At 34.4% G+C, this 13067-nt stretch overlaps 1 protein-coding gene across 1 annotated transcript in view; it reads right to left on the reverse strand.

The window, feature by feature from the left end:
• Nucleotides 1-13067, reverse strand: part of Zbbx (zinc finger B-box domain containing) — a 124560-nt gene that overhangs the window by 5976 nt on the left and 105517 nt on the right. The window lies entirely within an intron of this gene.

Raw genomic sequence — 13067 nt, forward strand, 5'->3', positions numbered from 1 at the left:
ACACACACACACACACTCACTCTTCTGCTTACCCTAGCTACTTCTGAAATGGCTCTCTGAGAGCCATAACAATCTGAATCAAAAGAAATAGAAACAGATTATTAAATGTAGTCATTTTCTGTCTTTTATTCTCCCAGCTCCTTGGCACAATTGTTATTTCATAGAGCTTAGAAAAAGGAAGAGGATGTGTCCAAGAGCTGACAGAAAACAAGTTAGAAGGGCTGCTGCTCACAATAATGCAGCATTCACAGGGATGGAAACACATTCACATTTGCAGAAGGGTCAAAATGCGTAGCTGGGTATGGGTGAAGCCAGATGTCCTGAGGAGTTCTCCTAGACTGCTTCCTGGGTAGCGAAATGAGGATGGAATTTTTTCTGCACATTGATGCTAAGCAGAATACAAAGACCTTGTGCAGAATCAGTGAATTTTCTAGAGTGAGGTTTCGTCACACAGTAGCATCTGTCACCTCACTGAATATTGGGTTGACTCAGCTGATGTGTCATCATTTCTTCCTCAGAGCTTCAGGTGAACCTCTTCAAAAACTGTGTGTTCATCCAAAGTCAACTCCCCAATGCAAAGAAGGCCAGTCCTGGGTTTAGTGTGTGAGTGTGCTTGTATAATACTGCTGGACATTCAGAAAAGCCCTGGTTGGGGGGGGGGGACCCAGGCTGCTCTGGGTGTGTTTGCTTTCATATATAAATAGTTTTGGGTTTCAGTAAAAATACTACTGTTATTAGTATAAGTGAGGGCCACAGGGAAAATAGTGTCTCACATCAGAACCGAAATGATAAGGAAAAAGGAAAATATGGAATGGTAAAAAAGAAGAATGCTGTGTGTCAACTAATATATTTTATAAAGGAATTGATAAGCTTATGAAAACAAAAAACCCTTTAATTTCTGATTAAAACTATATGGTTATCTTTTTATATTCAGTCCAGATTTGACATGCTTCAATTCAAAATTGGCATTTAATGTGAGATTTACCTACCAGAAGATTTATATTTATTTTTTAGTAACTTAGAGAAAGGCAAATAAATGAAGGTAAAGAAGGATGATGAATATTTTTTCCCTAAACCACGAGTGAAATCAATACAAAAAGCAAAAAATACAAAATAAATTCATAAAATCAATCAAACAACAACAGAAACATGGATACAAGTTCACATAATAAAGTCTGAAAAGTGATAGCCAAGAAAATAAACAAGATTTACTGAGGTGTGGCTCGGTACCATTCCTGTCCACTCTGTCTTTGCACCCAGGACAGAGACACCAGATTAAATAGGAAAGCACAAGTCATCAGAGAACTGAAAAGTCTCACCAATAATACCCAATTCAGAGAAAAGTGAAGAGAAGTGAGGAGAAAATGCTTTAAATAGTTTTAAAGTCTCTGTAACACCCACCACAAGATCTTAGGAAAAGCAAGAAAAATTATAAACCTGCAAACATCCCCTTAGGGACAGAATATACTTGAAGCCAGGTCAAATGATATTTGACATTTAATAAAATTGAAGAAAAGCAAAGCCCAGATGCTCCAACAAAGGAGGCTGAGCTTCCTGATCCTATCTTCTTCCCCATGCTTTGAGCTGGCTGGATACAGAGAATAAAGCAATATTCAACCCCAAACAGTAGCTCCAAGAAAGACCGACTGATATCAGTACAGTCGCAGAGGATTTCAAGGGAAGATTTGTCTCATTGTTAACAGAAAAGATAGAAGATGTGAACAAAGCCATTGACGATAAGCATGGACAAGATACAAAGAATTGGCACAGCAACTACCTATGCCAATAAACTGAATCAAGAACCCATAGCATGCAAAAGATGGTAGAAAATGGAGATTAGGACCATAAGAAAACCCCTCCCAAGTCTTTTTGCTACAGAATAAGGACTGAAAATCAACCATCAATCTTTGAAAAAGAACAAAGCTAATCCCAAATATCAAGCAATGAATGGTACATCAAGCATCAAAAGGGAAATAATTAAATGGCTTTTATTCCTGGATTAAATCCTGTGCCAGAAAAAATTAAGCTGTAATAAACATCATCATTTTAAAAAAACTATATATGCCACTGTGGAATAAAAAATCATGTTTTGTTAACTTTCCTTATTTTGATCATTGTACCACAGTAAGTGGTTTCCTTGTTTGGGGTAAATATACACTGAAATCTTTTCTGATAGAGTCACACTGTTTATAGTTCCTCTCAAATGGTTTGGAAAAATAAATGTGTGTGTGTGTGTGTGTGTGTGTGTGTGTATGTGTTTTGAAGTGGGTAAAGTATATACATATATAAGAATTTCTTGTATTATTCTTGCGTTTTTGCAAATTTTCTATAAGCTTGAAATTATATCAGAATTAAAAGTTACCAAAACTATCAAAAGAAAAAGTTAAAGCAATACCTTGAGAATATTTTTTTTAAAAAGTCAAATGGTAAAGAATGAACCACAGCCAGGTAAAAAGTAAAGCCATAACACAGAAGACAAGCTTGAGATAAATCATAGTAAATAAAAAAAGAAAAATACAAACTAGCTGAAACAAATATATATATATATATATACATATCTATATAAATATAAATAAATAAATAAATAAATAAATAGATATATATATTGTTTAAAGAGGATCCAACATTAAAAAAAGAAAACAAGTTTCTCAGCAGGAAAAAGCCAAATGGAACAGAAAAGCAATTCAAAGATACAAAAGCAGAAAATTTATCTGAAAATAAAAATAAATTTATTCTGAAGATAGAAAGAGAAGGCTGGCATTTTAAGAAATGCTGAATTATTGACATTGAATCAGTCCTTCTCCAGTTACTGAGGAAAATTCTGCAAACACTGAGGCAGGAAAGACATCTGTCACATTCAGGACAGAGGGTAGATTAAAAAAGGGGGGAAGTAAATTGTCTGTAGATTACTTCACAGAAGAATTCAGAGTCAGAAAATGGTAAATGAGTATGCACAAGGTTTAAAATGGCCCTAGGTCACTACCCTTATCTGGTTCGAAATTCAAATATAAAGGTAGCAGGCATTTTCAAACAGGAAAATTTTAGGTAATAGAGCTACCAGGAACCCTACCTACAGAGAAAAAACAGAGTTATATTTGCCCAAACAAACTTTAAAGGGGAAATACCTTGATTGAGGACTAATTAGGGCTGGGTGGGGTGGTACACATCTGTAGTCCTAGATGCTCAGGCAGTTGAGGCTGGAGGATTGTGAGTTCAAAGCCAGCCTCAGCAACTGCGAGGCACTAAACAACTCAGGAGACCCTGTCTCTAAATAAAAATTCAGCTGGGGATGTGGCTCAGTGGTTAAGTGCCCCTGAGCTCAATCCCCATACCAAAAAAAAAAAACAAACAAACAAACAAAAAACTAATTAGCACCACACTTAGGGTCAGAAGATAGGGAAGAACTGTCTACCAAGTTCAAAGGAAAAGAAATTGTGAGTCACTAAATAAATCTAGCTAACATGCCAATCAGCCATAAAGATAAAAGACAGACCTTATCAAGGACTCCAAATCAAGCCTTCCAGAGATGAATCAAAATAAAAGGCTCAAGATAGGGATGCCATGGAGAAAAAACTGCTGGTACTAAGGATTTAATCCATATAAATTTTCCCTAAAAAAAAAGAAAGTGAAAAGAAACCTTGATAACATAATAAACTATCACAGAGGTACATTCAATACCATCTAGATTAGAATGTGCTTTTAAAATAAAGGAACAAACTAAAGATCTTCATCTTTTATTTTAGAGACTTGATAGTTACTATCAAAACTAAAACATAGTTAGGAAGTGGCCTTGGGTGCTCACTGCTTCTTTTCACATTTTTCCTTAATTTTAAAGAAATATTGGCAAAAATTAAACTGAACTATAGAAAACTGTCAATATCCCAGTCTTTTTGTCTACAAAAGGGTAATTTTTATACAGCTCAAATAATTTTCTTGTGATGAAAAAATACTTGTCTGAAGTTGAGGTAGGAGTTTAAGGACATCAAGATGGCAAAGACTAGGTGCAAGAAAAACGCCAGCCAGAGTACAAGACAGGGAGATGAGTCATCATGACTCTGTTTATGGTACGTTTCATTACCATGGCAACTCCCACAATGGAGAGCTTATCACCATGCCACCTCCTGCCACAAGGTCTGTGTAGTTCCATTGACATGCCAACTCCTAAATAGTTCCATTGACATGCCAACTCCTACCAACAGTTCTATATTCCAATTAGGTGAAAATAACCTTTGGAAACAAATAGGGAAATGTCTTCAATCAGTTCTGCAAGGAGGAGACAGAGGCACAGCTCAGACTATAAGACAAGACTGCCCAAACATGGGCCCTGATGTTCTCTCTCACTGGGTCCCCTCTGCTCTACTTTACTATTACCTTCACTTTCAATAAATCAATGCTCTGTTACTTTTTTGTGTCTTGTTCAATTCTTTGTTTGGGATGCCTAGAACCTGGACTCCAACTGGGCACTCCACCCATATCAAAATATTCAATTCCCTTTCCTTTTTTTTTTCTATTCAATGACACATTTCATGGATTTAAAAAATCATGTAGAGAAGCGTCTGTTTTTATAAAATTATCACTTTTTTCCTTCAATCTATATTCATCCTTCTAAACATTTAATCTTTTTGTAGTTATAATGTATACATATTTAATAGTTAATAATGGTTGCTTTAACAGTAGTAAGATGGAGAGAAGCACAAAATGGCAGAATAGAGGCACCCAGCACTCTCCGACTTCTCCATGGGATAGAACCAATGCAGTGTGTGTACAGTGGCATGTGTATAGAGGTGAGTAGCTGTGGGTGAGCCTGTAACTCAACAGCCAGAGGAGACCTGAAATTTTAGAGGCTGGGCATATAAGCATAGAAAAGAAACAGAATAGCCAGCACTTGTCACCCAGAACTAGGGTTGGTATGTGGATGGGGTGTGGAGGATAAAGGTGAAGAGAGAGGATAAAGGTTAAGAGAGAGGTTCCAATTTGGCTCAGAAACCTACACATTACAGACATACATCCTAAATAAATAAGAGACCTAGAGTCTGCACAGACTGCAATCTTTAGAGGAATTCACTGCATTTCCAAGTAAATTCTCAGGCTCCTGTTGCCAGGAGTCATCTTAAAAAAGCTTGCATTGCTTGAGTCTACTACTCTGAGGGTTATAAATCCCAGTATACTTCCATCTCTAGGAACCCATAGACAATCTGCTGCACTGCCAAATGAGTATTAGCTTCAGAGACAGTCTTGGCTTAGGGAGAGTTCAGTGATGCAGGGAGTTGGGGTGAGATGTGTAGGAGATGGGAAGAGACAGCCCTCTGGAAGAAGTTAACTGGTAAATTTGCCTTCTGAGATCAGAATGAATACCAGTTAAGTGGTTTATCTGTGGCTGAGTTCCCTGATGTAAAGGGGCCAAGATCAAGGCCGAGTCATACAATTCTCACCACTAACCTTCCAGCTCAGATCTTTGTGCTTTAATTGCATCCTTCTCTCAGAGTCATCCACCACCAGCTTATGCCCTTCAATAAACCAGGGCACAGACTTTAAGAACCTCCAGAGAGAATACCCGTCTGGAGGAGCCTGTGTTCAACACTATCTTAATCATGCAGGAGACCTAGGGAGGAGTAATTTTAACCAATTACAGATAGAACTCACTCCAGCACAACACTTAGCAGGTACTGAAAGAAATGGCACTGAAAAAATCCCTGGATGACTTCTGGCCTTAGGGGCGCACAGTCTAAGAAGGCAGAGTGAAAAAGTTAGATTGGCAAAGCATGTGATAGTCCATCCTCCATTTGGATTCTGAGTACCTTGAATAGGAAGAATTATTTATTTGTTTTTTATTATATTATATTTTATATAATTTTTTCTTTCTCCTTTATTTTTTACCTCCTATATTTTTATTCTGTAACTTTTTTCTTTATATATTTTTAATTTTTTTAGGTTTCAGGTTTTTTTTCATTTTTTGTCATTCTTTTTTACATCACTTTTTATTTTTATTTTTTAAACTTTTTTTTTATGGTGAGAATGAAACCCAGAGATTTGCACACATTGGGACAATGCTCTGCCATAGATCTACAGTCCCAGCCCTATTGAAAGGAATTGTGCATAGCCCCAGTCATGACCCAGTTCTGCTTGAATCCTGTAAGACACTTCTAAGTGAAGAACAGGGGAGAAAACTTCCAGCCATTGACTCATTCCAGTTGGGCAAAGCTAGTAGGGATCTGACTTCTTACTCCTGAGAGACATCTCGGCAGTAGCAGAAGAGAGAATAAACATAAGAATTACTGACTCAGGACACACCTGGGTCCTCTACAGCTATTGCAGCCTTACTTTCCAAACTATATCAGATAACAGGGGTTGTGATTTTGGTCCTACTTCTTGAGAAGCACTTAAGTTATACCAATGCATAATTAGAAAACAAGAGCTTCATGCCCATCACTACAAGTAGGGCATCTATTATCAGAATTGCTTTCAAGTGGGTTGAGGATAAGATTCAGAGATAGAGCACTTGCTTTAGCATGTGTAAGGCCCTGTGTTTAATCATTAGTACTGCAAAACAAAAAAATACAATGATTTTAAAAAATTAACTTTCAAGTAACAAAATCTGTATTAATAGTTGCCTGGGGAAACCTCCAACATATGATAGTGGCTACCTCTCCCGTTTTTGGAGCAACTATTGAGAATGCAACCCATAATTACTTTTTCATACATAATACTTTCCTGAATTACCAGTTTCCTTACTCTTGCAAGGCCTGTAAAGAAAGTATGTCTCTCCAACTCTGACAAGAAAAATACTTGGTCAAAACACATGAGTCGCAATTGAAGAAGTTACAGGGAGATTAACTAAGGTGTTTAGTTGAAAATAAATTCAATGAGTCAAACCCTAAGACATATCATCAATAGAAAGCTGCATACCAAGAAAGCTATTACATAAAAATTAAAGAGAAATATATCCAAACAGTTGAACAAAAATCAACATAGAAACACATGAAGTATAAAAAGCAAGGTAATATGAAACTCATAATTCTCTAGGAAAAGATTCCAAAGATATCAAAGTGGATAAAGTGTCAGATAACAAATTCAAAAGATGATTTTAAAACACTCCAAGAAAAATCCAAGAGAATGCAAATAGAGAATTGGATGATACAAGAAAGACAATGTGGGGGATGAATGTGAACTTCAGTAAAGAGAAAGAGATTTTGTAATCAAAAAGAAATCTTGGAATGAAAATTTCAATAAATCAGATAAAAATCTCAATTAAAATCCTCAAAAACAGAATAAATCAAGGGAAGTTTGAAGAAAAGTCTTTTAAAATATTTTAATTAGGGGCTGGGGATGTGGCTCAAGCGGTAGCGCGCTCGCCTGGCATGCGTGCGGCCCGGGTTCGATCCTCAGCACCACATACCAACAAAGATGTTGTGTCCGCCGAGAACTAAGGAAAAAATAAATAAATGTTAAAATTCTCTCTCTCTCTGTCCCCCTCTCTCTCTCTAAAAAAAAAAAAAAATTTAATTAGACAGTAATAAAGAAAAAATAACAAAGAATGAAAAGAGCCTGTGAGATCTCAGGACACCATTAAAAGATCAAAATTCTAGCTCATGGGCATATCTGTAGAAGAATAATAACAGAGGCATAGAAAGTCAATCGAATAAAGAGAAAATTTCCCACAATTTGGGAAAGAAAAGAACATATAGGTTGGAATTCTAAATAGATAAGACTAGAAAAAGAACCTCTCCAAAACATATCATAATTAAATTGCCAATTGTACAGGACAAAGAAAAGCTAAAAGATAGAAACATCAAGTAAAAATAAAATAAACCCATTAAATTAACAGAAGTTTTCTTAGTAGGAACCTTAAAGGCCAGTAGAACAAGGAATAATGTATTTCATGTCCTGAAAGAAAATAATTGTAAACCAAAATTACTATTATACCCAGCAAGGTTATCCTTCAGAATTGACGATGAAATAAAAGACTTCTGTGATAAGCATAAACAAGTAGAATTCAAGACCACTAGACAAGAATTGCAAAAGATGCTTAAGGAAATCCTAAACCTAAAGAGACAAGAGAGATATTCACCAAAATAAGAACATGTTAAAAAATCAATCCCACTAAAGGGAATATATAGGAGGGTGAGGACTGGGAAAAGGGAAATACTAGGGACTAAACTAGAGCAGACTATATATCATGTTTTTCTTATTATGTCCAAATGATTATATATAAACTATATGTATATATATAAACTAAAACTATATATACCATATATAATAAATTAATAAAAATTAATTAATAAATTAATAAAATGAATAAGTAAAAATGAATTGTAAAATGATATTTCTGATAAACATAAATGCAATTGATCAAGGGATCAATTAATCAAGAAGATATAATAATTATAAATTTATTTATGCCAAAGTTTGGAGCACCAAATTTTGTAAATTATAAATGCTACCAAGAAGAGATAGGCCTCAATACAATAATAATGTGTGAATTCAATAACTTACTATGAGCAATGGATAGATCATCCAAACAAAAATCAACAAAGTAACAAGAGTTAATTATACTATAAATAAAATGGACTTAACAGACATTTATAGAATATATCACCCAATAACTAGAAAATACATATTCTTTTCATAGGAACACAGAAATTTTTTCCAGAATAGGCCATATATTAAGGGACAAAGCAAGTTTTAACAACCTCCAAAAATATTGAAAAATATCCTGTGTTTTCTCTGATCACAATGAAATTAAAGTAGAAATCAAGAACAAATTATACAAACATATTAAAATTGGACAACACACTTTTGAACAATGGGTCACGGAGGAAGTCAGAGGGGAAATTTAAAAATTCTTTGAATCAACTGACAATGGAAACAACATACAAATATCTGTGGGATACAATATAAGCAGCTACACTAAGTGGAAAGTTTATGACAATGAGTGTTTACATTAAAAAAAAATATTTTGAGTACATAACCCAATGATGACTCTCAAGGTTTTAGGAAAACAAGATAAAATAAAACCCCCATATCAGTAGAAGAAAAAACAATTATAAAAATCAGAGCACAAATAAATGAAATGGAGACTAAGAGAACAATAAAAATGAAACTGTGTTAAATCTTTGAAAAGATAAAATTTACAGACTTTTAGCTAAACAAACAAAAAGAAAAAAATAGTCAAATAAATAAAATTAGAGGTGAAAAAAGAGACATTACTATGGATATCACTGAAATTCAAAGGATCAACAAAGAATATTTTGAAAAACTATATTCTAATAAATTGTAAAATAAAAAAATAGACAAATTTCTGGACATACATAATCCCCCAAAATTGAGTGAAAGAATGTTTAAACGGCTAAATAAATAGACCACTAACAAGTAATGAGATAGAATCAGTAATAAAAGTCCCCCAACCAAGATTGAATTTCCTCTTTGCTGAATATTACCAAACTTTTAAATAAGAACAAATATCAATGTCTCTCAAACTACTACATTAAATAGGAAGGTAAGAAACCAAATTCAATGTTATAAAAGTGTGACTCAAACCTGACAAGGCAAACAAAAGAAAAGAAGAAAGTAAGGGAAAAGAATTTTTTTTTTAAAAAAGGAATTAATTGTAAAATGATATTTCCAATAAACATAAATGCAAAAATCTTCAACAAAATATTTGTAAGTTGAATTCATAGCACATTAAAAGACCATACACCGTGATCAATTGTTTTTTATTCCAGGACTTCAAGGATGGTTTAACGCAAATCAATAAACTTAATGCAGCACATGAATTGAATTAATGATATAATCACCTCATTTTCCCAATAGATACAGAAAAAGCATTTGATAAAATTCAACATTTCTTCATGACAAAAGTCCTGAATGAATTAGATGTAGAAGGAAAATACCTCTGCATAATAAATGCTATGCACGGCAAACACATAGCCAATATCATACTCAACAGGGAAAAACTGAAACCATTTCCACTAAAACCAAGAATGAGATAGTGGTGTCCATTTTCAGCACTCTTATTCAATAGAGTACTAGAAATTTTAGCCAAAATAATCACTTAAAAGAAAGAAAAGAAGGCATACATACAGAGGAAGTTATATTATCCCTGTTTGAGATAATGTGACTTTATATTAGGTTTTAGGAAAACCTAAATACTCTATACCAAATACTCTCAGAAATGAGAAACAAATTGGTAAACTATCAGGATACAATATCAACATACACAACCAATATCTTACCTATATACCAATAATGAACTCACTGAGAAAGAAATCAGGAAAGCAATCATATTCAAAATAACCACAAATAAATAAATAAGCCAGGCATAGTGGGGCACACCTATAATCCTAGTGATTCATAAGGCTAACATCTATTATTAACATTATCTAGCTGGAGGCCAGTTTCAGCAATTTAGTAAGACCTGGTCTCAAAATAAAAAATAAAAAGTGCTGATGGTGTAGCTCAATACTAGAGCGCTCCTGGGTTCAATCTCTGCAAAATACATACATACATACATACATACATACATATATGTATGTATATGTATGTGTATATATATATATATATACACACACACATACACACACACACACACACACACACACACTTATTTCAGAATAAACTTAAGGATGTGAAAGACCTTTACAGTGAAAATTTTAAAATACTGAAGAGAAATTGAAGATATTAAAAGACTGAAAGACCTCCCATGTTCATGGGTTGAGAGAATTAATACTGTTAAAACATCCACACCACCCAAAGTGCTCTACAGATTCAATGCAAACCCTATAAAAATTTCAAAGGGAATTTTTTAGAACTAGAAAAACACAATCATAAGTTCATATGGAAGCAGAAATAAATGAATAGCCAAAGCAATCTTTAGTAAAAATTGTAATACTGGAAGCATCACAACACCTGATTCACAAACCACAGTAACAAAAACAACATGATACTGGCCCAAAAAGCAGATACATGGACCAATGAAACTCAGCAGAGAACTCAGAAATAAACTCACATATCCACAACCAACTAACTTAATCTTGACAAAGCTAATAATGGTATGGGGAAAACTGGATACCCATATGCAGAAGATTGAAAATTGACCTATGGGGTCAATCTCTCACCCTGTACAAAGATCAATCAAAATGTAAGATCTGAGTTCTGAAACTTCTAGAGGAACATACTAGGGAATAAATTTCTAGATACTGGTTCAGGCTATTGTTTCCTGGCTAGAACTCTTTGGCAAAGGTTGTCAAATGGTATTATATCAAATTTTAAAACTACTGTATAGCAAAGGAAATAATCCACAGATTGAAGAGACAACCTACAGAATATGAGTAAATCTTTGCCAACTCTTTGTCTGGCAGAAGATTAATATCTATAATATATTAAGAACTCAAAATACTTAATATCAAAATAAAAAACAAGACAATCCCAAATGATACAGATACATCTCAAAAGAAGAGATACCAATGAAAAACACATGAAAGCATGGCTCAATATCTTTAGCCACCAGGGAAATGCAAATGGAACTACAATGAGATTCCATCTTACCCCAGTTAAAATGATTATTATATAAAAAAGTAACAAATAACAAATACTGGCCAGGATGTGAGGAAAAAGAATGCTTATACACTCTGTTGGGACTGTAATTCAGTACAGCCATTACTAAAAACATATGAAGGTTTCTCAAAAAACTAAAAACAGAGCTACCATATATGATCCAGCTATTCCATTTCTGGATGGATATCCAAAGAAAATGAAATCACCACAAACAAAAATTCCTGAACAACCATGTTTACTATAGCACCATTTACAACAGCACCTAGGAATTACTCCCTCATATGAAGAATGATATCTGGACATTTAAGTGGAAGAGGAAAATATCATGTTAAGCAAAAGAAGCCAGACACTGAAAAGACAAGTATTGCATGTTTTCTTTCATACACAGAAACAAACAAACAAAAAGTCCTAAAAGCAGAAGAGGTACTACAAGGTACTGGGAAGAGGGCTAAGGAAGTGGGGAAAGATGGTAAAATAGGAGTGTAGGGAGGATAGAGGAACCTCAGATGGGGTTCAATCAATGGGTACAATCAATGGGTGATATATGCATGTAAGGAAATATTATGACAGCAAATCCTATCAATTTGCACAATTAGTATGTATTAATTATAATAAAGAGTAGTGAGTTTTGTGGGTGTTTTAGCTTTCTTTTTGTATTTTTTATTGCTTACATTTTTCAAATGCTGATATATCTTTTTCAGAAAAACAGCAAGGTTGTTTTTCAAAGGTAAGTAAGGAAAGAGATCATTAAATAGGATAAAACAAAAATAGAAACAAATAGAAGAGCAAATGTAGAACACACAGGACCACAGAATATTTTAGCCTACCTTGTGGACCTGCGGTTGACTTCCTTCAAATTGTGTGAATGACCTTCTGATGAAAATAAGAGGATTACTTCCTTTGATATTTTGTTATTCAACCAGACCTTTGTACATTCAAGAATGTGGTCACCATTGGCCAGACTAATCCCATTGAGGTTGCAAACAGAGAGCACAAGTATAATTTCTCCTCAAAGAGCAAAACTAGCATCATCTGGGTACTTGTTAGATGTGCAAAATCTCAGGTCCCATCCCAGAAATGAGGACTCAATCAGAATCTGCATTTTAACAAGATCCCCTGGGGCATCTATGAATACTTTAAAGCTACAGAAGCACTGCTTTAAAAGTTCTAACAGGCTCAATTTTTCAACAAGGGTATTGGACAACAGTTTTACTTAAAGCTAGAGTGATTAAACCTTCACTGGGTTTGTAGAAAGAGAAATATGTCTAGTATTGGTTTTGATTTTTCTGAATACACAGAGATCCTTATGCCACAATTTGGCTGTGCACTTGGTTTGCTAGGGGACCATCTCTGTTGTGACTGGACAGCAATGCATTTTAGAACTTTTTCAGGGTGTTAGCAAGATGTATCCAAAGTTGATAGCTGAAGAAAGAAAGGAAAGACCTGTTTTGCTTGCTTGTTTTTAAGAATAAGGTGAAGAATGTGATAGAGGACAAAGTTAACATTATCTAGAG

This window comes from Urocitellus parryii, chromosome 2 (assembly GCF_045843805.1).
Source record: "Urocitellus parryii isolate mUroPar1 chromosome 2, mUroPar1.hap1, whole genome shotgun sequence".
NCBI lineage: Eukaryota > Metazoa > Chordata > Mammalia > Rodentia > Sciuridae > Urocitellus > Urocitellus parryii.